The following is a 27,218-nucleotide window of genomic DNA, read 5'->3' on the forward strand; positions in this document are numbered from 1 at the left end:
GTGTACAACCAAATGAAATGTTGCCAGGTCCTGACCATCTTCATGATTGTTGGTATGTTACAGTCTATTGTTGAGGCCACTGTGCATTTTGAATGACTTCCAACCCAGGGGTTCATCTCCTGGCACTGTGTTGGACAGTATATTATTGGATTTCATCAGCTAATTTTTGAAGTACTTTGCCAGGCCTTTCTCCCTTGTCTGGAAGTTCCACTGAAACCTGTTCACCATGAGCGACCCTGCTGGTATTTGAAATAGCAGTGGCATTGCTTCCAGCATCACATCAACACGCAAGCTGACAGACAGATGGTTGTTTTGACAATAGCTCTGACTTTTCTGACCTCTTAGCTTCCAGACACTGGTCAGAATGCTGGATTCCTTCCATCCTTGGTCTCATGATTTTATGAAGCCTTATTTACTGCTTTATTTTTTTAAGGAGATGAGAGCTCAAGATGAGGTGGGGAAAAAAGCCAAATGGTCTGCAAGCTCTTTAGCTATCCAAACATCTGTGGCCGCATTTTCTCTGGCCCCATGAAAAGGTCTCCTCCCCTCTGCTGACCGTCAGTGTGAATAGCTGTCCTAGGAGCATGTTGTCATGCACTTTGATCTGCTGTCTGACCTTAGTGGAGGAGTTGTTTGTCCTGCCAGGCATTCTGACTGCCTGGTTCAGACCACAGAACTGGATGGCTGGACTTCCCTTCTTGCTGTGGACTTTGTTGTTGCAGCTTATGGACACTGCTACCCACCCTGGCCCCATTCCTTTCTCATTCTTCTGCTTATGTACCTGCAGTCAGAGTCTGCACTATGATGGTAAAATGTTTACATGTTAGTGTATTCTGTTTTTCTAAAGAACTAAATTAAAAGAGGGAGTCCCTGGGTAATGCAGACAGCAAATGTGCTCAGCTGCTAACCAAAAAGTTGGAGGCTTGAATCCCCCCAGAGGCACCTCGGAAGAAAGGCTTGGTGATCTACTTCTGAAAGATCAGCCATTAAAAACCCTATGCAGCTCCCACTTGGAAGAGTGGCGTCTGGGGTCTTAAACGCTACCAAGCAGCCATCTAAGATGCAACAATCCACCTGGATCAAAGGAAAATGAAGAACACCAAGGACACAAGGTAATTACAAGCCCAAGGGACAGAAAGGGCCACGTGAACCAGAGACTACATCATCCTGAGACCAGAAGAACTAGATGGTGCCCAGCTACCACCGATGACTGCCCTGACAGAGAACACAACAGAGAACCCCTGAGGGAGCAGGAGAGCAGTGGGATGCAGACCCCAAATTCTCATAAAAAGACCAGACTTAATGGTCTGACTGAGACTGGAAGGACCCCAGTGGTCATGGCCCCCAGACCTTCTGTTGGCCCAGAACAGGAAACATTCCTGAAGCCAACTCTTCAGACAGGGATTGGGCTGGACAGTGGGTTGGAGAGGGATGCTGGTGAGCTTCTTGGATCAGGTGGGTGCTTGAGACTGCCTGGAGGGGAGATGAGAGGGTAGAGAGAGTTAGAAGCTGGTGAAATGCACACGAAAAGAGAATGGAGGGAGAGAGTGGGCTGTTTCATTAGGGGAGAGTAATTGGGACTATGTAGTAAGGTGTATATAAGTTTTTGTTTGAGAGACTGACTTGACTTGTAAGCTTTCACTTAAAGCACAATAAAAATTATATATATATATATATATATATATATAAAAAACCCGATGCCGCTCAATCCTACTCTGACACACATGGGTCCCCATGAGTCAGAACTGACTCGTTGGCAACTGGCAAATTAAAAGACAGTGAGCCAGCAGCGTCTTCTAAGGAGTTGAAGCCTTTAATTGAACAACTGTTACCCAAACCCCTTCTATGTGCCAGGCATTGTCAAAAGTCCAGTTAATATTGCTTTTTGAAAATCCCACAGTCCTTTTCAATTATATGTTTTGAAACTAACTGAAACAAATCTTCGTTTTGTTTTTTTTACATCAGTTTTAACGGTTTATTTATATGGTCCTTCAACTTCCCCCAGCCACAAATTTTCCTTGTATTTTCTGCCCCAGGAAAGAAACGGAAGGATGGAGTTCTCTTCTGCACCGTAAAGATGGTTGGCACTTGACTAATATATGATATGGTAGACCAGGGTTCTCAGAAAATGTAATTACTGAATCAGAGATGATGGTACGGCTCTCAACAAGAGATGCCTCAGGGCCCCTCACAAAGTGGAGGTACAACTTCTTATCTTCCCCATTCTTTTTAGCTACCAGACTTCCCCTTTCAGCTCCCCAAACCAGCTGAAGAGCCTTTCTTCCCACTCCTTGGCTCTTCAGTGACTAAGCATAGTACAAATGCCCCTTTGATACTGTGAGTAACATTGGAGATGGGCTAATTCAATGATTCCATTTCATATATGAGGGATCCGAGACTCAGAAACATATTAAATCACACAGAGCCTTAGAGCAGAGCAATAGGAGAACCCAGGTCTTCTATCAGCACTTCCTGCTACAATAACAAGGTTCAAGGGTTCTACCAGAACACAAACTCCAAGAAGACTCTTCTTTTATCATTTGCTGAGAAAGTTGAAGTCTAAGAAATGCGTCTTAGCAGGGCAGATCCTCAATGTTCTTTCTAGCACTCCTGTTTCCTCCTCTCGAATAAACAACAGCCAATGTAACCTGAAGGAAATACGTCTTAAATCTTAGTTTTAGGGGGATTTTTTCACACTGCGATCCTGAGGGGAGGGTAGTAGATGGTCAAATCTCTTCCTTCAGGTATCGAGGCACCTAAACTATGATGTGATTTGAGACCATTGAGGCAGATGGGCTCTTCTCAGAGGACTAAATAAAAAGTAGGGCAGGGCAGGGCATGTCAAGGGCAGATGTGGGAGTGTCCACCCCAGTGCAGACAATAAGGATGTACACTGTCTGCAGAGAGTTTAAAAACAATCATAAAATTGGCTAGTACTGCCCCGGGACTCCCTTATAGCCCAGTAATGAAGTCACTCCTGAGGTTCACCCTTCAGCCAAAGATTAGACAGGCCTATAAAAATAAAACCAGACTAAAGGGACACACAGCCCAGGGGCAAGGACTAGAAGGCAGGAGGGGACAGGAAAGTTGGTAATAGGGAACCCAATGTAAGAAGAGGAGAGTGATGACATGTCGTGGGGCTGGCAACCAATGTCACAAAACAATATATGTATTAATTGTTTAATGAGAAGCTGATTATTTGCTCTGTAAACTTTCATCTAAAGTACAGTAAAAGAAAAAAAAAATTGATGAAAAGTCTGTCTAAACCCTGGTGGTGTAGTGGTGAAGAGCTACAGCTGCTAACCAAAAGATCGGCAGTTCAAATCTACCAGGCGCTCCTTGGAAACTGTATGGGGCAGTTCTTCTCTGTCCTATAGGGTCACTATGAGTCGGAATCGACTGGACAGCAACGGATTTTAGAGGGTTAAAAGTCTGTCTGTTCTTTATTTTCACCATGAACTGATAATTTTTAACAATGTGAGTGATAAAATAATACTCACTCATTCCTGAAAAAATCTTTTGGTTATCGATGTTCTAACATTTAGAAGAATTGCTGAAGTTACTGTTGATTTTCCATGTAAAAATATCTACTCAGGCTTCAAATTGTTATTGTTAGCTGCCACTGAGTCAGCTACCAACTCATGCACAGGGAACTAAATGCTGCCCAGTCCTGTGCCATCCCCATGATCAGAGGTGGATCAGACCATTGTGATCCATAGGTTGTCACTGGCTGATTATTAGAAGAAGATCACCAGACCTTTCTTCCTAGTCTTAGTCTGAAAGTGCACTAAACCTGTTCAGCATCATGGCAACATACAAGCCTCTATTGCCAGATGGGTGGTGTCTGCACATGGCGTACATTGGCCAGGAATTAAACCTGGGTCTTCCTCGTGAAGGTGAGAATTCTACCACTGAACCACCATTGCCCTCACAGCTTAAAATTAGCACACCCCTGTTATTTATTCTTTAATAAACATTGTAATTTACATGGGAGCTCATTCGGCTCAGAAGAAAGGCCTGGCAATCTACTTTTGAAAAATCAGCCATTGGAAATGCTATGGAGTAGAGTTCTACTTTGACAAACATGGTGTTGCCATGAGTTGGAGTCCACTAAAAAAAAAAAAAAAAAAAAAATTTTTTTTTTTTTTTGACAAACATGGTGTTGCCATGAGTTGGAGTCCACTAGACAGCAATAAATTGGTGGTGGTGGTAGTTCAGAAAACTCCCATTTCCCAACCTGTCCCTGGCACACCCAGACTCAGCTGCACAGGTTTCATTCCAGGGTAGGTGGCTCGCGGTCTGGAATTGTTCAAGCTTGCTTCCACGGCAGCTCGTGGCTCCAGTTTCTATGGTACTACATATTCCTATGCTTAAGCAGTAAATCCAAAAAAAACAAAAAAACAATGCTATAGCAATGATTTTAAATATAAAGAACAAGAAACAGAACTTGAGTTACTTCAATTCTGTCATTTACTGTAACTATGCAGAGCTTCATTTTGTGCTCAAAATTTAAGACAGAAACAATGCAAATTGCAGGGTATAATATTTTTGTTTGGTAAATGCAAATTTTAGTTCAAAATATTTCACTGAATTTTAATAGCATCTTAAAATTTTAAATTTATTTTGCTTTATAAATCACTATTCTTCTTACATAGAGGTTATTTACTCATCATTATATAGAATTTTATTATTGTGACAGACAAGTAGATATAATTTTTTCTGCTTTTTCAAAAAATACATTAATTTAATTAAAATATTTAATCCTTGAAAACATTATACAGAGGAAACAAATCAGTCACAAAAGGACAAACATTGTACGACTCCACGTATATGAAATGTCTAGAAGAGGCAAATGTATAGTGACCAAAGCTTATTAGTGGTTACCAGGGGTTGGTGAGGGGGGGCGGTGGGGAAAGGGAGAGGAAAAGTGGATCTGAGCTTCCGTAGCCTAATGGAAAAATCTGGAAATAGAGAGTGGGGACATACAACATGATGAATATAGTTAATATCACTGAATCGTACATGTAAAAAATGTGGACATGGAAAATGTTTCATTATAGATATAATTACCACAATTTTTCAAAAGTGTTAATCTATTACTTGATGTCTCTTTTGTTCTATAAATATTTATTTTAAGTGTTTTGACTGGCATGATTACATATACAATCACCAAAGAAAGAAAATCTTCATTGTCTGTATTTCTTTACTAGCCTTTTTTTTTCCATTTCAATTTGTCAGACAGAACTAGTAATCAGTCGCTGTGGAGGCTCATGGCAAATCCCGTGGGTGTCAGCATAGAACCGTGCTCTATATGGTTTTCAGTGACTACGTTTTTGGAAGTAGATCACCAGGCCTGTCTTCCAAGGAGCTCGAACCTCCAACCTCTCAGTCAGCGCAATAACCATTCGCATCACCCAGGGACTCCGTCTATATTTACACTCCCATGCGTATGTGTGTGCGTGAGTGGCTGCGGGCCCGTGTGTGTGAGTGTGTAGCTTCGGCTCCCAGAAACCTCACTGGAAGTGATTTGTTTTGAATGATGATGCCTGTTCTAGGTGAGACTTCTTTTTTCTCTTAAAGGTGTCAGCAGAAGCTGTGAAAAGGTGCAGGTCAGAGAATATAACATCCCCGCAGGGACTTCTCAGAGGCTTACGCTTCATGCGCCAGACGCCCGATTTCATGATAAGTGGTAGACATGCTTTGTTACCTGATTAAACCTGCATGTGTTTCGTTCTGGCTTATTACTGTCTGAGGCACTGTGTTGTGAAATGAAAATTACTGGGATTTGCCTGCCAAATGCTGTGATTCAGAGAATTATGAATTAGGGTTCTTTAATTACGTAGATCTGTACCTGATAGGTTAATTTCAAAAGCAAAGTTAACCACACAGACTTTATTTTCAAACTAATTATATTGAGTTGTATTTCATTTAAAAGCCCCTATTGGTTCCCTATTAATAAAACGCATCACAGTAAGAAGACAAGGAGCAATAAACAAAATGCTTTGTTAAGAATCAATCTTATTTCACTTGGGCTGGAGAAGGAAGGAGAAAATTACATTTTCGTGAAATGAAATCCAAATACCAGTGATTCCTAGTGGACATGTCTTTAACAGCACTCCTGTTTGGTATCACTGTCTTCTGTTATAGAGTTCCTGGGTGATGCAAATGGCTAATGGAAAGGTTGGGGGTTCAAATTCATCCAAATATGTCTCGGAAGACAGGGTTAGCGATCTGCTTCCAACAGGTCATGGCCTTGAAAACCCTGTGGAGCAGTTCTATCCGCACATGTGGCGTTGCTATGAGTCGGATTTAACTCAAGGGCAACTGGTTTGGTTTTTTGGGTTTGGGTTTATTATTCTTATATTAAATTTAGGCTAGAAATCGTCAGCTTCACAACAGTAAGTAGTTTTGTTTAAGAACAAGTAAAAACAAGGCAATTTCTGGGGAAAAGACAGAAGGCTCTGTTTCAAGCCCACACTATTTTCTTTGTCTATCTTCCACTGACGTTTTGATCTTAAATGAATTGTTAGAAATGAAATCCAGTTTTTATTTTATAGACCATTTTGTTATAATTTAATGGGTGACAGTACTACACAGTGTACTGAGGCAGCTTTCTTTAAAAGATTAAAAATGTGTTTCTCAGCCTGAGGACCTGAAATCTAAGGGATTTATTTTTAAAAGGCATAGCCATATTTATTTTAAGTATATTCTTTATTCAAAGTGAGGCATGCACTTAATAATAATTTTTAAAAGATCCAGACAGGAGAGCCTAAAATGAAAAGTTTAAGTCTCTGCATCCCCATTACCCAGGAGCAAAGACTGTTACAGCTTCTGAATTTATTTCCTCTAGTACTGGTCTTAAAAAGGAGCCCTGGTGGTGCAGTGGTTAAGAGCTTGGCTGCTAATCAAAAGGTCGGCAGTTGGAATCCACCAGCTGCTCCATGGAAGCCCAGTGGGGCAGCTCTACTCTGTCCTATAGGGTCGCTATTGGAATCGACTTGACGGGAATGGGTACGGGTAGTGCTGGTTTTGGAGTTGTTGCATTGTGCAAACAGTTAACATGCTCAGCTGATAACTGGAGGTATGTTGCAAGAAAGACTTGGTGATCTAATTCTAAAAAAGTCAGCCATCGAAAACCATATGGAGCCCATTTCTAATCTGACACTCATGGGATCACCATGAGTCAGAGTCAACGCCATAGCAACTAGGACTGGAGTGATGGAATTACATTTTATATGAGATGTGTCTATATTTTTTAAGAATTGTGTGTGTGTGTGTTTTATCATACATACACCCCTCTATTATGCTAACCTTCAATTTTGTAAGATTCTCCTCAGAAGCAACATGTATTCTGTTGCTTCTTATGTGTGTTTCCACATACTATATTATCTAGGTTATTTATTAAATAGTTTTCAAGAGGAAGAAAGCTCCAAAATGCTAACAACAACTTCTGCATTTAATGAAATGTAAGTGCAAGCTGGAAACATTGCAGGTAAAGTGTGAGCTCCTTCCCTTTAAAAGGTCTCATTTTCCATAAAGCTCCAGGACTAGCTTCACCTGAAGAACTCTTCAGAACAGATACTGCTCTCCTGTCTGTATCCTCTTCCCAGGGACCCTCACTGTCCATCATACACAGGACATAAAGCTGTGGTCCCCAAATTGTTCACCCTTAACAGTGAAATTTTGTGACCCCAGAACGAATAGGAAAATCTTGCCTTGATGTTGGGTTCCCTAAGACTCTGTTCTTTGGTTTTGTGCTATAATATACTTTCCAGGTAAACTCACTGTTTCAGTTATCTAGTGCTGTTGTAACAGAAATACTGTAAGTGGCTGGCTTTGACAAGTAGAAATTCATTCTTTCACAGTGTAGGAGGCCAGAAGTCCAAGTTCAGGGTGCCAGCTCCAGAGGAAGGCTTTCTCCCTCTGTCTGTTCTTGAGGGGGTCCTTGTTATCAGTCTTCTCCTGGTCTAGGAGCTTCTCAATGCAGGGACCCCATGTCCAAAGGATGTGCTCTGCTTCTGGCTCTACTTTCTTGGTGACATGAGGTCCCTCTCCTCTCTACATGATTCTCTCTTTTGTGTCTCAAAGGAGATTGGCTCAAGATACAACCTAATCCTGTAGATTGTGTCCTGCCTCATTAACATACCTGCCTGTAATCCTGCCTCATTAACATCATAGAGGTTAGGATTTACAACAGAGAGGATAATCATATCAGATCACAAAATGGTGGATGACCACACAATACTGGGAATCACGGCCTAGCCAAGTTGATATACATTTTTTTGAGGGCACAATTCAATTCATAACACTGTAGTATTACATTACAATGTAGTATTACATTAACTACACTTCTTAGGGTGCATCCAGGATAAACACTTCTTATAGCACAATATCACAATTATCACAGTAAAATTCTAGTGATTGTATTTTTTTTTAATTGTTATAATATTTCTTTAAAAATAGTATGATAAAATTTTCTGGCCCTTCGCACATGGTGATGTTGGTGGCCCATTCCAAGATATAAATGAGGGGAAAAAAAAAAAAAACAAAAAAAACAATGACTTAAAGTCATAGGGAGCTCTTACGTTAGTTTACATTTGCTTTCAAAGCATTTATTATATGTTTCTATCAAGTCCCTGAGTGGCACAAACTATTGCTTTCAGCCACTAACTGTCCAGGCATTGCCCAGTAACATGAAATTTGCCTCCAAAAATGGAGGATGCTGAGAGACCAAAGAAAGAAGTGGGCTGTTCCAGTGTGGCAGCAAAAGAGTTTATTAGGGAGACTTATGGATGAGATAAATCCTGGGTGGCTCAGGACCAGAACAGATCTCCACACCTCACAGTGGGAGGGCAGAGGTTTTATAGTGGCGGTGGATAATAGTGGCTGCATGCCAGGGGCTTACATAAGAATGCAAACTGTAGTAAGCTGGTGGATGGCATGAGGGTGCTCATGTTTGGCCTCTCAAAGCCTCTTTCCCCTTCAGTCCACCCCTTGAGGCTGGCTCTTACAATCTGGCACACTCCTCATCTTGTGTGGTAGTACGAAAGACCCCGTTCCCTCCATGCCAGGAACAGATATAGAAGTAGGGTTGGCCAGGTGCCGTATGTTTCCCGCACATGTGCAAGAGACAGAGAAAGTTACTGCATGCCCAGAACAGTGGGAAGGCTTCTCTGATAAGGAGAAGGAACTGGGAGAGAGAAGGCAACCCAGTCAGTCCCCAGCCTCCTTATCAGAGAATGTTCTGGGCCCGAGGCCTTTACGTAGGCAGCCTGGATGGAAGGCGTAGACATATACCATTCCCCCGACAGTCCACCTCTGACTTCCATCAGGGAACCAGAAAAAGAAGTAAAGCAATACCAAGTCCTGGTAGGCCCATCACCCATTTTGGATGTTGAGCTGCATGTCCATGGTTTGGTGGATGTTATATCTGTACAATATTTGAGGCAGCATTAAAGGAGGGTTACTAGCAGGACTGTCCCCAGCAGGTTGATCAGGCCTGCTTGGAAGGGAGATCCCAACCAGACACCCCAATTGTGGCTTAATACAAGCCATCTGAATAGATCAAAGGGCTGCATTTATCCAATCTTATGTATGTATAACATGTTCTGATTAATTTATATAAAAACAGCATATTTCCCCCAACATGGCACATCATATGAACAGTACACACTTCAGTACAAGTAATACAAAACCTCTCTTTCTCAGCACAATTGAGCAAGGTGTTACCATTGCCAGAACAGGCTAATTCCAACTTGGTATAGTCAGTCAATGTACGTTGGACCACCTGGTCATATTCTGCAAATTCTCCATGTCCAGAATTACATCAAACTCAGTCTTAAAAGCACCATTCTTAGAGTCAAACCATCCAGTCCTGTGCCATTTACATTTTTAACACACAGAGAGAAATTCCCTTCTAAAGTTGGAGCACTCCCCACAGGCAGCTTTCGTACTTCAAAAGACGCCTCTCCATGAATAGTGGAGGCAACCATATTTGTTTATCACATGACCCCCTCAGTACATCACGTTACACATTCAGTTGGTCTATGAGGTGTCTTCCTTATTGACAGTTCAGCTGGAGCAATGTGGGGAGATGACACGCCATCTCGGTTCAGATGTTGACAGAGCCAACAGTTGATCTGATTGGTAGCTCTATCCAAAGCCTGTATCATTGCGGACCGTGGATAAGGGGCCTGTTCATCATCGTGAGATAATCTGGGGAGAAAAAGAGACAATGTTATCAATCCCCGCTCCCCTCCCCTGTCTCCCGTGGGACTTGAAACAAGGGTTGCCTGGTTATAGCCACCCAGGTTATCTGTCCTAGTCTTGAGACAGTGACCTTTGTGGGAACCCAGAAATTTTGTCAGGAGCAGTTGTATACAAAAGAAACACATTTTATAGAATAGAAATTTTGATCAAACGTAGTACGCTAATGAGAAATGCCCTTTGGGGGAACTGTTGCACTGAGACCCCAGACTGCTTATCTGAGATGTATAGTTGAGGCTGGGGTTGTCTTATCCCCTCCCATCAGCCATTTAAGCTTGTCCATTGAAGTGCTCAATTGCCCCTGTAACTTGGGGGTGATGTAGAGTGTGAAGAGCTCATTCAAGATCCATTGGAATCCTCTGTGTAGGATAAGAGGCCCCAATACGATTTACCTGTCAGGAACACCCTGGCCTGTTGACTTGAGAATCTCCCTGGGCAAGTGTTTGCTTTGGCCAAGGTCTCTTAGGGAGGTCAGCTTTTCTATGACAGTGGTAGTCCATGCCTGTAGGCCCAGTCTGGGGTGGTATGTGAATCGCCACAGGCTGTCCTCTCTTATATCCAGGAGGTGGTCAGTTGCATGTCTCTTTGCTCTGGAGCAGAGGATATTTCAGCCTCTGCAGTCAGTTGGCAAGAGTGGTCTGCTTGTTGTTTTCCCCTCTCAGCATAGGGGCCTACTGGTGACCATCAACACAAGTAACAAAAGCTTATCAGGAGCAGAACTGATTTTTTTTTGTCCAGATGTCTCATCCCCATAGGGGCTTGTGTTGTATGTCAGTCTGAGGGTTGTCAGTAACCAGACTGAATAGCCAGGCTATTAGCTGTAGCCTGTGTCAGTTTCCATGTGCCCCACTAAAATGGCCCTGACTACACCAACTCCTGTCAGGGCCTGGAGGCAAAAGTTTACAAAGGCATGCATTAATACGTTAACATCATGAATACATATAATAGGGGTTTCTAGGGACCTTGAAAGCACTTATCCATAGTCAGGCTGGGGCAAGGGCCTCAATGATGGTGACCTCAGACCCAAAAGTTTTCTTCATCTTGGTGCCAGGTGTTACAGAGTCACTTGTGCAATGGTATCTAAAAACTGAAGACTTTTCATTTCCTCGTTGAACTCTGATTGTAACCTAGGTCCTTTGGTCTCCCTGGTGACAGAGGGACCTAGGCTTTATCCTCAGTCCTAATTATTTCTGAAAGTTAGAAGATCGGGTAAAATTAGCAGAGCCCTTAGACATTTGTGGAGCCATGGCTCCGCCATACTAATGGCAAGCGTGGGTCCAGCCCGTTGCCTAGTAATCTGGAAGCAGGCCCTCCTGTTTTAGTTTTCCCCTTACTCTTGCACCTGCAGCTATGTTGCTGGTCAGTTATCTTAGAGGGGTCAGTTATCAGAGAATTCCAGAGATGGCCTCTAAAGTCTCTGCAAGTTTGCTCAACACAAACTACCCCGAAGGGCTTTTTGCTCCTTTCTTTTCTGCTGTTTTAACTCTTGCTTTGTGCTTGGTGTTACAGCATGTTCTTGGCTCCAGGTACCTGGTTAGCCCCTCCAACTATCTCCAGTCCCATTGTTGGAAGGCTTTGAGCCCTCCCTTGAATCCCCCATCTTTATAAACCCGCAGGTGAGCATTTCTAGTTTGTCATTCTGTTCACAGGTATGGCTGCTCAATATGTCAGTTGGGGCCACATGCAAGTGCCATACTTCTCTTTCCAACTGTAACTCTTTCTGCAAAGCTCTTACGTGCACCAATTGGCCACTACTGCTTTCCTAGCTTCTTTCCCACACTTACAAAGGTGCAAGTCTGCCCACAACTGGGCTATGCCACTTGACGTTTTGGGGACAACTTTGTATTCACACAGAAGTCCACACGCATCGAGCATATGGGCCAGACCTCCCCACATGGAGGTCACTGGCCAATCGGGATTTTCCCTGTGGAGCTCTCACTCCCACTTCCATTTCCTTGGTCTCCTGGCTGGCTTGCCCATTGTCCAGGCATGGGCCAGTAACATGAAATTTGCCTCCAAAAATGGAGGACACCAAGAGACCAAAGGAAGTGGCAGACAGCTTGATTGTGACAGCGAAGGAGTTTATTAGGGAGACTTACAGATGAGATAAGCTCCGGGTGGCTGAAGGACCAGAGTAGACCTCCACGCCTCGCAGTGGGAGGGCAGAGGTTTTATAGCTGTGGTGGATAATGGTGGCTGCATGCCAGAGACTTAGAGAAGAATGCAAATTGTAGTATACTGGAAGACCACTTGAGGGTGCTCATGTTTGGCCTTGCAAAGACCGCTTCCCCTTCACTAACCTAGATGTTGGCAGTTTGAAACCACCCAGCCACACAGCAAAAGAAAGGCCTGGTGACCTGCTTCCGTAAAGCTTACAGCCAAAAAGACCCTGTGGAGCAGTTCTACTGTGTAACGCATGAGGTTGCCATGAGTCGGAATCGACATGGCAGCAATGGGTTTGTGTTTTGTTTTTTTGTTTGTTTGTTTTATTACTGATGTATAACCGTTTGATAAGAACTTCCTTTTTTGCCTTGCTCTCCTGGTCGTTTTTAAGGCACTGAGATCCTACTACACTATGTCTTTCAATAAGGTGATCCACAGGGACCCAGTTCTTGGTTTAACAGATTCTGAAGTACTCTGTCATTCCCTGTAAACTTTAAATGAGAGAAATTATACACAGTATTTTTTTTTTTTTTAATAGCACTATGCTACAACTTTTCTGATGTTTCGATTCTTTTGGTGTTCTTTTTAGAAAGAAGATATAATGAAACGCCACAATTTAAAAAAAAAATTGTTTTGTGAAATAATTATTTTAACTAGGTCAGCTAGATATCATGAACGATGCAATTACAAAGAGTGGATATTGGCCAATTAATGCTCTTCAAAAACATTCAAGTGCAAATTATCGAGTTAGTGACCTCAAATACTTGAATAAAAGAGACTGAGTTTTTGTGTGTCTGACTCTGTTCTTAGCACCAAGGAGACAGATTCCCAGAGCCACAATCTCTACCCTCCAGAGAGGGTCCTGTCTGCTGGGGGAGGCAACACATAAACAACTGCCCTGATGCTGTTATTGCTGTTCCAGTAAGAGTAAAAAGAAATTAATTTTGCCTGGGATCGCAGAGAAGGTTCCATAGGGGAAGTAATATTTATCTTGTATTTTATAGGATAAGCAAGATTTTGGAGGTGAGAGAAGGCATTTAAGCAAGGGCAGCAGAAAGCATAGAGATAGAACTGTGATCTGATAATAATGCGCTTGATTGCCAACCCAAAAGTTGGGGGTTTGAGTCCACTCAGATCACTCAACTGGTGATCTACTTCTGAGAAATCAGCCTTTGAAGATGCTATAGAGCACAGTTCTGCCCTGACACACATGGGTCACCATGAGCCAGAGTTGACTCCATGGCAACTGTTTTTGTTTCCTTTGTTTTGATAATTAGTAATCAGGTGAGCCCGCCACAGAATGAGAGGGAGAGTGCTACAGAGGCTGTAAGGGCTCACTGAGATTTTTAAGTCGGAGGGCAGAAACGGGGCCCTGCCCTGCCGGGGCAAAGCCGGGCAGCAGCTCGTTAACGCACTGCGCATGCACCTGGGGGCCCTGCCCTGCCGGGGCAAAGCCGGGCAGCAGCTCGTTAACGCACTGCGCATGCACCTGGGGGCCCTGCCCTGCCGGGGCAAAGCCGGGCAGCGGCTTGTTAACGCACTGCGCACGCACCTGAGACCATGCGGCGTCCTAGGAAGTCCTGGCAGGAGTGTGCAGTGGATTAAGGCAGTGCATTTTCCTGTCTTTCAAGTCTATGGGATACAGTAATAGGATATGTACTGAGGTTTGAATGAACCCTGTCCCAACCACCTGTGGGACTGCTTAGCTGAAAATACCCTGTATAGAAAATGTCACGATAATGAATAGATCTTATCTTCCAAGTACCGTAGTTCATCTTGGGAGCCAGACAAGCAGTTTTGAGAAAGCCGCTTTAACACTTAAAGCTACCTGGGTCTCCTCATTCTTACAGGTCTCATTTTGTGGCTTCCCCATCTCAGACATAAGTGACATCCCTGGATCCACCCCTTCCCCTAGCAAGTGGAAGACAAGGTATCTCTAGAACCTTCCTGAAAGTGGAATCTTGTTGATCTCCAACGATGAACCTCGCAGAGGGAGTGGTCTTTGAATGAGGAGCACCTACCAGGGGTCTGACTCTAGCCTGGATGGCCTGTGGGAGCCAGGGCAGACCTCTTGGAAAAAGAGGCTTACTTACTGGTTCCACCTTTTAAAATTTCTCTTCATTAAGCTCTATTTCTGTACAAAGTTAATTTCAGAAGATCAAACAGATCTGTGCAAAGATTTATCTATTTATTGATTGTACTTTACTGTTTACTATTCTACTTTTATCTTCTGTTCTATTTCTCTATTTATTCTGGCAATAAATTGAAAAAACTAAATTTTCAACGATAAGATGTGGGTTAAATAGATCATAGTACAGCCACACAATGTTATACCATGTGGCCATTACAAACGATCGAGATACAAATATGTAATGAGATGGTGCAATGATCTTGATTTCCGAATGCTAAATTACGCATGGTTTTGCTTCTTATTGCTTATATGTATTTCCTAAATTTTCTATAATGCATGCACATTTTTTAATTAAAAAATTAATGTTATTTTTAGAATCAGCAATTTTTTTCCCCTCTATTTTCAGCCACAAGCATTCTTGGATTCAATACCATTTAAAGCAACTATAAATTTAGAAAATGCTTAAAACACATCTTCATGCGTAATTTACCTAAAGAATCAAGTGTACATTTCTGAACAGTTCAATACTATAATTTTACCATGTCCTGGAGGCATAATAAGCCTCAAGGGTAAAATTCAAGCTGTTGTGTCATGCCATCAAAAACACTTGACACACAGATTTTATGTGGAGACTTGGGATATGACAATTTTTATGATGACTGAACCTTGCGGTTTAACAGCTTCTGCTCAGGCTCTTTCTCTGTCATCTGGGACTTAATCTTTACAAATTCAGAGGAATAAAAAGGTAGAAATTTTACCTCTGACATAATTATTACTTACTGCTTATAATTTATGTTTTCTGGCCTCTCCTTACCCCCCAAACAACCTATACATACACAAGTATGCAAGGTAACAGATTTGCTGAGGCTACCTTTCTGAAAATAAATTTGATTTAAAAGTTAAGTGCATCGATAACATGGGATATCTTTACATAAATGTAGTTGGAGTTTACTGAATTTCCTTTTTTAAATTTCTATTTATTTGTTCTTTTTATCAGCTTGAAGGAATTAATGCTTTTCTCAGTTTTGCAGTAAACGCTTCTCCTGAGGTCTTTGATCAAGTTTCTTCCCTGAAGAGGGCCCCCTGAGAGACGTGAGCACCTTGGGACCCATGACGACTCCACGTATAACAGAATGAAGCGTCGCCCGGTCCTGCGCCATCTTCACATCGTTGGCTTGCTGGAGTCCATTATTGTATTTTGAGTGCCTTCCATCTTAGGAAGCTTAACTTCCAGCACTATACTGGACAATATTCTGTTGTGATCATAGAATTTTCATTGGCTGATTTTTGGAAGTAGATTGCCAGGCCTTTCTCCCTAGTATGTCTTAGTCTAGAAGCTTTGCTGAAACCTGTCTACCATGTGTAGCTCTGCTGGTATTTAAAATAAAGGTGGCAAAGCTTCCATCATCATTGCAACACACAAACCACCGCTAACAGACGGGTGGTGGTTTTGCTTCGTGCTTTGGGGTCATTCAGGACAAGTCGCTGTGATTTTCATGAGCTCTTGCTCTATGAAAATCCCTGTGTGAATGTGCAAAGTTAAAAGAGAATTTTTGGAGAAAGAGGAGAAGGGCACAAACTCTGAACATAGGATAACATTTCTGTATAAGAAATGGAGCAAGGAGAAAGAAGGTCTGCGAGAGTGCTCTTCTAAGGCCTCACGTATGATGTCACATGCAGACACACAGAGCGCTTGACTAACTCTGCCTCAATTTCAGAAGGATAGGCTTAAAACCCCTAATATTTGGAAGTGCCAGAACACACATCATAAAACACTCACACACACACACATTCTTTCTTACTGAAAAAAAAAAAAACATTAATTTCAGGCTGGCAATTAAAAAAAAATTGTATTATTTAATTTTTTTTTTTTAGTATTAGGATATCAGAACAAGCTTTGTAAATAGTCCTTCTTGATGCAGAGAGGGCATTCTTATAAAATGAAACTCTGGGATGGCGTAACTGAAAACACCCTATACAGAAAATATAGAAAACATCAAGATAATGAGCGGATCTTATCTTCCAAATGCCTTAGTTCATCCCTGGGAACCAGAGAGACTGTTCTGAGAAAGTTGTGTTAACACTTAAAGCCACCTGGGTCCCATATAATATACGGAAGTGACAGTTCTGAAGAGTTAATGGTACTTTTGAAAAGTGCTTTACTTAATCCTGGGAGAAGTAGCTGAGATACAGGGAAATCTGGCTCAGATATTTGTGACTTTATATTGTGCCGTATCCAAGAATGTCAAATCAAAATAAAAGCATTTTTTAAGAATCCTCCTTGATCCCAGCATGCCTAATTGAGCCCTAATTATACATGGGGAGACTGAGGTCCCTGAGAACAGATTTGTACTTGCCTTTTTTTAAAAGTTTTAAAGGCTATGAGTCGGAATTGACTCAATGGCACTGGGTTTGGTTTTTTTGGTTTAAAGACATAACAAGTCAGTCATTAAAAACTTCCAAGTGTTTTCCATTTTGTGCCCATGTTCTGAATATTAGTTAATTCATTAACTCCAGATATTTGCACAACTTATCTTTATTTGAATAAAACCCACCACAACACCCAGTGCCGTCGAGTCGATTCCGACTCATAGTGACCCTATAGGACAGAGTAGAACTGCCCCATGGAGTTTCCAATAGCACTTTGAAATTTAATCGGAGACCCTGGTGGTGTAGTGGTTAAGAGCTACAGCTGCTAACCAAAAGTTTGACAGTTTGGATCCCCTAGGCGCTCCTTGGAAACCCTATGGGGCAGTTCTACTCTGTCCTATAGGGTCACTATGAGTCGGAATCGACTGAATGGCAGTGGTTTCTTTTTGAAATTTAATGCATAGCCCCCTTCTCAGTATTATACAATTTTGTTTCCAGCAATGAATAAAGTCTTGAAGTTTCTCCATCATGTATACTTTTCCACCAAAGTGAAAGAAACAATTTATTTTTTTCAAATTCCTGTAAAGATACGTGGTTTTCCAAACACCTGCATGAATATCAGCAAGATCCAAATCTAATTAAAGGTCTGTATTTTTCTGTCTAGAAAATTATGTTCTCAGCACCAAGCACTGACCCAGGATCTATTTCACACACCATATGTCTTTCAAAAAGTATCTTCCCTTCTCCTTTCCTTTTCAGGAATGATTAGGAAAAGCTTGTATGGTAAGGCTTAAAAACAGAGCTCCCTTATTATCAATCTCTTAATGCTAGAAGAAAGGTAAGGTATTGGCTCATCTAGATTACTGGGGGAGAGGTGAAGTGATTTCAGAATTACTAGTGAAAGCAGAGTGGCCAAACTTACTTTGGAATGATCAGGCATAGGGTCCCACCATACTTTCTCATGAAGGAGGTAAAACACCAAAGAGAACTGTAGTTGGAAGTTCAAAGGTTAGATGGTAACGCTTGAAAAAACCTCAAGTTTTTTCACTTTTTTTTTATTGTACCTTAGATGAAGGTTTACACAGCAAATTAGTTTCTCATTAAACAATTAATACACACATTGTTTTGTGACAGTGGTTGCCAATCTCACAACATGTTAACCCTCTCTCCTTCTCGACTTTGGGTTTCCCGTTACCAGCTTTCCTGTCCACTCCTGCCTTCTCATCCTTGCCCCTGAGCTGGTGTGCCCCTTTAGTCTCATTTCGTTTTATGGGCCTGTCTAATCTTTGGCTGAAGGGTGAACCTCAGTCATGACTTCCTTACTGAGTTAAAAGGGTGTCTGGGGACCACCCTCTTGGGGTTTCTCTAGTCTCTCTCAGACCCATAAGTCTGGTCTTTTTTTGTGAGTTAGAATTTTATTCTACATTTTTCTCCAGCTCTATCCAGGTCCCTCTACTGTGATCCCTGTCAGAGCAGTTGGTGGTGGTAGCTGGGCACCATCTAGTTGTGCTGGATTCAGTCTGGTGGATACTGTGGTAGTTGTGGTCCACTAGTCCTTTGGACTAATCTTTCCCTTGTGTCTATTGTTTGGTTCATTCTCCCTTGTTCCAGATGGGGTGTGACCAGTAGAGTATCTTAGAGGGCCACTCACAAGCTTTTAGGACCCTAGACGCTACTCACCAAAGTAGGAAGTAGAACATTTTCTTTATAAAGTGTGTTATGCCAATTGAGCTAGATGTCCCCCAAGACCATGGTCCCTAGCCCTTAGTCCAGTAATTCGATCTCTCAGAGAGTTTTGATGTGTCTAGGAAGCTTCCATGACCTTGCCTTGGTCAAGTTGTGCTGACTTCCCCAGTATCGTATACTGTCTTATCCTTCACCAAAGTTACCACTTATCTACTGTCTAGTTAGTGTTTCTCCCTCCTTACCTCTCCCCTCTCTAGCAGCGATAAAGATTGTTTCTTTTTATGTGTAAACCTTTGCATGAGTTTTTATAATAGTGGACTCATACAGTATTTGCCCTTTTGTGATTGACTTATTTCACTCAGCTTAATGCCCTACAGATTCATCCATGTTGTGAAATGCTTCACGGATTCATCATTGTTCTGTATTGTTTCGTAGTATTCCATTGTGCGTATGTACCATAGTTTATTTATCCAGTCATCTGTTGATGGGCACTTAGGTTGTTTCCCTAGTTTTGCTATCGTGAATAATGCTGCAATGAACATAGGTGTGCATATGTCTATGTGACTCTTATTTCTCTAGGATATATTCCTAGGAGTGGGATTGCTGGATCATATGGTATTTCTATTCCTAGCTTTTTAAGGAAGTGCCATATCATTTTCCAAAATGGTTGTATCATTTTACATTCCCACCAGCAGTGCATAAGAGTCCCAAGCTCCCCACAGCCTGTCCAACGTTTGTTATTTTCTGTTTTTTTTGATTCATGCCAGTAATGTTGGGGTGAGATGGTATCTTATTGTAGTTTTGACTTGCATTTCTCTAATGGCTAGTGATTGGGAGCATTTCCTCATCTATCTGTTAGCCGCCTGAATGTCTTTTTTGGTGAAGTGTCTGTTCATCTCCTTTGCTCATTTTTTAATTGGATTATTTCACTTTTTGTTGTAGAGGTGTTGGATTTTCCTATAGATTATAGTCGGTAGGTCCTCTTTTTACCCTTTTGGTGAAGTCTTTTGATGAGCATAAGTGTTAAATTTTTAGAAGACCCCAGTAATCTGGCTTATCTTCTGGCATTTCTGTGTTGTTAGTTGTGGTTTGTATCCTATTTATGCCATGTACTAGGGCCTCTAGAGTCGACCCTATTTTTTCTTCTATGATCTTTATAGTTTTTGGATTTACATTTAGCTCTTTGAATCATTTTGAATTAGTTTTTGTGTATGGTGTGAAGTATGGGTCCTATTTCATTTTTTAAATGATGAACATCCAGTTTTGCCAGCATCATTGTTAAAAAGATTGTCTTTTCCTCCATTTAAGGGATTTTGGGCATTTGCTGAAGATCAGGTGACCATAAGTGGATAGATTTACATTTGGGTTCTCAATTCCATTCAATTGGTTAATGCACCTGTCATTGTACTAGTATCAGGCTATTCTGAGTACTGTAGCTGTATAGTAGGTTCTGAGATCAGGTAGTGTGAGCCCTCCAACTTTATTGTTTTTCTTCGTTAGTGGCTTTACCTATCCAGGGCCTGTTTCCTTTCCATATAAAGTTAGTGATTAGTTTTTTCATCTCATTAAAGAGTGCTGTGGGCATCTGGATTGGGATTGCATTGTATCTGTAAATTTTTTGGGTAGAATTGACATTTTCACCTCTTGATAAGTGTGGTATGTTTTTCCATTCACGTAGGTCTCTCATGGTTTCTTGCAGTAGTGTTTTGTGGTTTTCCTTGTATAGGTCTTTTATGTCCCTGGTTAGATTTATTCCTAAGCATTTTGTCTTTTCAGGAGCTATTATGAATTGTACTGCTTTCCTGATTTCCTTTTTGTAGTTCTTTTTATTGGTGTATAGGAATGTAATGCTTTTCATATGTTTATCTTGTATCCTGCTACTCCACTGAATCTTTACATTAGTTCCAGTAGTTTTCTTGTGGGAGGGAGAAGGAGAAAAATAAATAAAAATAAAGATATTGCACTGAGGGAGCCAGCCTGTGGGGGTGGTCCAGAACCAGGCAGGGTGTACGCCAGAGGCTCTCCAGCCAAGCCGTACAGCAGAGCGCCAAAAGGGGGTTGTAGAGCACGGGACTAGGTGGGTGGGAGAAAGGAAGGAAGGAAGGGAGAGAGAGAGAAGAAACAACAACAAGCAAAACAAATAGAAAATAAGTGAAATGGCCCTGACAGAGCCAGTTGGTGATGGTGGTGCAGATCTGGGGAAGCTGCGTGTCACTGACTCTTCAGCCGAACAGTGCAGCATGGCCCTTTGAGAAGGGGTGGGTGTGGTGCACAAGTCTAGGTGGGTGGGAGAAAGGAAAGGAAGGACAGGAGAGAGAGAGAAGAACCAAAAAAAAAAAAAACCCAAACTGTGGTGCTGAGCAAGCCAGTTTGTGGGGGTAGTGCAGACCTGGGGAGGCTGTGTGCCCATGGCTCCCCAGCCAAGCAGTGCAACAAGGCTGGTCAAGAAGGGGTGGGGATGGCACATGGGGCAGGTGGACAGGAGAAAGGAAAGGAAAGAAGGGAGAGAGTGAGAAGACACAAAGAGGAAAAAAAACTAACAACAAAGAAACAAATATGGTGCTGAAGGAGCTGGCTGTTGGGTGCAGCCCAGACCAGGGAGGTCATACACCAGTGGCTCTTTAGCTGAGTGGTGCAATACTGCCCATTGTGAAGGGGTGGGGGAGCTCATGTGGCTAGGTGGCTGGAGAAAGGAAAAAAAGGAAGAGAGAAAGAAGAAGCCAGAAAAGAAAAAAAAAAAGGCATTAAGGGATCCTGCTGGAGGGTTACAGTGTGGACCCGGGGAGGCCATGCACCAGTGGCTCTCTAGCAGAGTGCTGTGGTACAGCCCACCAAGAAGGGACAGGTACGTCACACAGGCTAGGTGGGCTGGAGAAAGGAAAGGAAGGAAGGAAGAGAGAGAGAAGAAACTGGAAAATAGTAATAATAAAATAAAAAATGGCACTGAGGGAGTCTGCTGGCACGGGTGATGCAAACCCAGGGTAGCCGTGTGTTGGTGACTCTCTAGCGGAGTGGCGTGGCACAGCCTATCAAGAAGGAGAAAGGACGGCACATGGGGTTGGCTGGGCAGGAGAAAGGACAGGAGAGAAGGCAGAAAGAGAGAAGCAACAAAAACAAAGCCCAAAAAACAATAACGACAAACAAATGAACAAACAAAAAATGGTGCTGAAGGGGCTGACCAGTGAAGGGGCAGCAGTGAGCTGGTGTATCTCTGGCTGAGCAACCATGGCCCATTGGAAAGCAGTGGACACTTTGTAGAGGAAAGAAGGGTGGGGGATGGGAAAGCATGTATCCCTGGTTACTGGGTGCTCTGTCTCCTGGTTGGAGCTCTGTAAACTTGCCTGTCTGCATTCCTTGGTGGCTGTAGTACAAGATGGCAAATTTGTGCTGGGTTAGCTGGAAGGGGATCTCCACTCCATAGCTGTCCTCATTCTCTGTTCTCTGGCAGTTTCTTATTCCATTTGGTGCTTGATGGAGTTCTTTACTCCTTCATTTGATGCTTAGGGTTCCAGGATTGATGTTTGTATCTGTTTTACTTAGTTTTTTGAGTCTTTGCTGCAGAGGGATGGCATGGTGTTTCCATCTATAGAGCCATGTTCTCTTTTCACTCTTAATGCTGTAATATTTAAATTGTTCATAAATACTCTTGGACATACATGGAGTTCCATGAATATATAATATTGTTTTAAGTTTAACTCATGTTAAATTGTTGTTGATAGCTGCCATCGAATTGATGGTGACCCCATGCACAATGGAACTGATATTGTTTGGTTCTGTGCCATCATCATGATGTGGATAAGACCATTGTGATCCATAGATAGAATTTTCATTGACTGATTTTCAGAAGTAGAACACCAGACCTTCCTACCTAGTTTGTTAGTCCAGAAGTTCCACAGAAACCTGTTCAGCATCATAGCAACACACAAGGCTCCACTGACATATGGGTAGTGGCTGCTCATGAGGTGCATTGGCTGAGAATTGAACCCAAGTCTCCCACAGTTCTACCAATGAACCATCACTGTCCCTATTCATGTAAAACTAGGTCCTTTTAAAAAATCATAATGAACTTATTTTCATTTTCTTAGGACCTGATGCTATTGGGTGACCAACAGGAGAACCTGCACTCCTAATTTTTTCCCCAGTGATAGTGATGTCTGCCCTGAATCCTTTGCCCCCTCTTGATTTGCCCACTTATTACCAATGGCATGCATTTGCCAGATATAGCTGTGTACTTTGAAGACAAACAGACCTTACAAACTCTATGGTCTTGAACAAAGTGCCTTAATTCTCCCAAATTTCAGCTTTCTCATCTGTAACATAAGAAGAGTATCATATTGCCTACTTCATAGATTTCTACTAAATATTTAGCAAGATACTGCAATGTAAAGAATTTAGCTCAGTTCTGGCATGCACTAAGGATTTAAGTTAAAAAGTAATGACTGCTGTTATTGTTAGGTGCTGTTGAGTCAATTCAGACTCATAGTGACCCTGTATTCAGCAGAATGAAACACTGCTCCATCCTTCACCATTCTCACAGTTGTTGTTATGCTTGAGCCCTTTGTTGCAGCCACTGTGTAAATCCATCTCGTTGAGAGTATCCCTATTTTTCACTGACCCTCTCCTTTACCAAGCATGATGTCCTTCTCCAGCGACTGATCCCTTCTGATAACATGTCCAAAGTATGTGAGATGTAGTCTCGCCATCCTTGCTTCTAAGGAGCATTCTGGTTGTACTTCTTCCAAGACAGGTTTGTTCATTCTTTTGGCAGTTCACAGTATATTCAATATTCTTCTCCAATGCCACAATTCAAAGGCATCAACTCTTCTTCAGTCTTCCTTACTTATTATCCAGCTTTTGCATGCATATGAGGCAATTGAAAACACCATGGCTTGGGTCAGGTGCACCTTAATCTTTAAGGTGATATCTTTGCTTTTTAACACTTTAAAGAGGTCTTTTGCAGCAGATTTTCCCAATGCAATGCATCCTTCGATTTCTTGAATGCTGTTTCTAAGGGTGTTGATTGTGGAGCCAAGTAAAATGAAATCCATGACAACTTCAATCTTTTCTCCATTTATCATGATGTTGCTTATTTGTCTAGTTGTGAGGATTTTTGTTTCCTTTATGTTGAGGTGTAATCCACAGTGATGGCTGTGGTCTTTGATCTTCATCAGTAAGTGCTTCAAGTCTTCTTCACTTTCAGCAAGCAAGGTTGTGTCATCCACATAACTCGGGTTGTTAGTGAGTCTTTCTCCAATTCTGTTGCCCCATTCTTCTTCATATAGTCCAGCTTCTTGGATTAGTTGCTCAGCATACAGATTGGATAAGTGTGGTGAAAGATACAGCCCTGACGCACACCTTTCCTGACTGTAAATCAAACAGTATCCCCTTGTTCTGTTCAAATGACTGCCTCTTAATTTATGTACAGGTTCCTCACAGGCAAAATTAAGTGTTCTGGAACTCCCATTCTTTGCAATGTTATCCATAATTTTTTTATGATCCACACAGTGGAATGCCTTTTTGTAGTCAATAAAACAGAGATCCATATTTATGCCTATTCCCAAGAAAGGTGATCCAACCAAATGCGGAAATTATCGAACATTATCATTATTATCACACTCAAGTAAAATTTTGCTGAAGATCATTCAAAAGTGGCTGCGGCAGCATATTGACAGGGAATTGCCAGAAATTCAAGCCAGATTCAGGAGAAGACATGGAACTAGGTATATCATTGCTGATGTCAGATGAATCCTGGCTGAAAGCAGAGAATACCAGAAAGATGTTTTCCTGTGTTTTATTGACTATGAAAAGACATTCGACTGTGTAGACCATAACAAATTATGAATAACATTGTGCAAAATGGGAATTCCAGAACACTTAGTTGTGCTCATGAGGAACGTGTACATAGATCAAGGGGCAGTTGTTTAAACAGAACAAGGGGACACTGCATGGTGTAAAGTCAGGAAAAAGTAATAATAGTAACTAATATTTATTAATTGGTTACTATTTGCTGGGCAAGATTTTTAAAGTTTATACATATTAACTTGTTTAATACTATTATTACCCCATTCTACAGATGAAGAAGTAGATTCATTTATTTGTTGGGATTTTAAAAGAGCAATAAATAATGTTGCTTTCTTTTCCCAGGTTGGAAAAGAATTGAGAGACACAGGAGTAAGGCAGATGGAGCTCAGAATGATACTTTTATGACTGATAAAGCCAGTGCGAGAAAATGTCTTCACATCTGTAGCTTTGCTAGTATTTTGCCCCCGCCTCCCTCTTATAGACATGACTGGACAATTTCAGACCTATCAAGAGGAGTAATTAAGCGATGGACAGAGAATCCAGGTATTCCAAAACCAAAAAAACTCAAACCCCTTGCCATCAAGTCAATTCTGACTCACAGTGACCCTACAGGAAAGAGAAGAACTGACCCATAGGGTTTCCAAGAAGCAGCCGGTGGATTTGAACTGCCAACCTTTGGTTTAGCAGCCGAGTTCTTAACCACTGTGCCACCAAGTATTAGGCTAATAGAAATTCCAGGGTGGAAGAGGTTCTCCATACATCATCATCATCATCACTATCATCGTCGTATTTATTAAAGATTCAACTTCTTAAAAAAGATATTGGATTCTTCTGATTTTTAAAATTCCTATTTTTGTCAGTTTGGGCAAGTTGTATTTTTCTGGGAAAGTGTTCATTTCATGTAAACTTTCAAGTCAATTGGCATAAAGCTGTTCATATGCCTTGTTTTGTTGTTGTAGTTTTTAATGCCAAGGTCCCTATGTGGTGCAAATAGTTAATATGCTTAGCTGCTAACCAAAAGGTCGAAGGTTCAAGTCCATCCAGAGGCACCTTGAAAGAAAGACCTGGTGATCTACTTCAAAAAACTAGCTATTGAAAACCCTATAGAGCACAGTCCTACTCTGACACACATAGGGTAGCTATGAGTCAAAACTGACTCAGTGGCAACTTGTCTTCATAAGGCTAGGCTAGGATTTATAGTGATTGTTCCATAGTCATTCCTCAATAAGAATAATTTTTGCCCTCTCTTACTTTTTTGTAATCAGTATTACTAGAGATTATGCATTTTCATAGTTTTTAAAAGTTTTTTTAAGTGATTTTGGTTTTATTGAATCTACATTTAGTATTGTATATTTGTCTTCTAATTCAACGATTTCTCTTAATGGTTAATGGTATTATCTTTATTAATTCCACCCTTCTACTTCATTTGGTTTTAGTTTTCTAAGACAGGTACTTAGGTCAATGACCCTTCACCCTTTCTTTTTCTACTATATGCGTTTCAAAGTAAAATTTTTCTGTAACAATAACTTCAGATGCCTACTACGAGTTTTGATATATAGCATTCTCAGTATCATTTAGTTCAATGTATTTTCTAATTTTCATTTTCTAGTTCCCCTTTTCTCATTGTCTTTCTTCAGTGTGCTTCTAGCTTAATTTCAGTGTTAATTCCAATCATTCAAGGTTTTTCGAGAAAGCTTTATGAGTCAGCATATGGTCTATTTTGTTAAATGTATTCTTCAGACTTCGGGTCAAGTTTGCTAATCATTATGTACAAGTCTTTTATATCTTTATTGATTTTTATGTCACTTGCTGAAATCTCCATTTATTGGGGCTTTGTCCATTTCTCATTTTTATTCTGTCAATTTTTCTTTACATATTTTGAGATTACATTATTGGGAATGTATAAATTTAGAATTGCTATGTATTCTCAGTGAATTGACTAGTTTATCATCATGAAAATTCTCTATTTCTAGTAATTCTTCTTTCCTCAAACCTACTTTGTTTGATATTATAACTATATAAAGTTTCTTTTGGTTAGTATTAGTATGATATAGATTTTTTTTTTCATTTTTTTACTTTCAATATTTATATGTCCCTATATTTAAACTGTATCTTCTGTCCTAAATATACATATACAGATGGCTTTTTTTTTTTTTTGTAGATAAGGGCCAGAACTCTTCTGTCAATTTATCATGCTGGGGTGGCTTGTGTTTTGCTGTGATGCTAAAAGTTATGCCACCAGAATTTCAAAATACCAGCAGGGTCACCCGTGGTGGACAAGTCTCAGCAGAGCTTCCAGACTAAGACAGACTAGGAAGAAGGACCTGGAGATTTACTTTAAAAAAAAAAAAAATGGCCCGTGAAAACCTTGTAAATAGCAGTGGAACATTGTCTGAAATAGTGCTGGAAGATGAATTCCTCAAGTTGGAAGTCACTCAAAATACTGAGGAAGAGCTGCCTCCTCAAAGTGGAGTTGCCCTTAATGACACGGACGGAGTAGAGCTTCTGCGGTCCTCATTTGCTGATGTGGCATGATTCAAAATGAGAACAAACAACTGAAGACATTCATTAATAATCAGATGTGGAATGTATGAAGTATGAATCAAGAAAAAATGGAAGTCTTCAAAAATTAAATGGAATGCATAAAGATCAATATCCTAGAAATTAATGAGCTGAAATGGACTTGTATTGGCCATTTTGAGTCAGTCATATGGTCTACTATGCCGAGAACGACAAAATGAAGAGAAACGGCATCATACTCATCATCAAAATGAACATTTTAAGATCTGTCCTGAAGTAC

Source organism: Elephas maximus, chromosome 14, assembly GCF_024166365.1.
Source record: "Elephas maximus indicus isolate mEleMax1 chromosome 14, mEleMax1 primary haplotype, whole genome shotgun sequence".
Taxonomy (NCBI): domain Eukaryota; kingdom Metazoa; phylum Chordata; class Mammalia; order Proboscidea; family Elephantidae; genus Elephas; species Elephas maximus.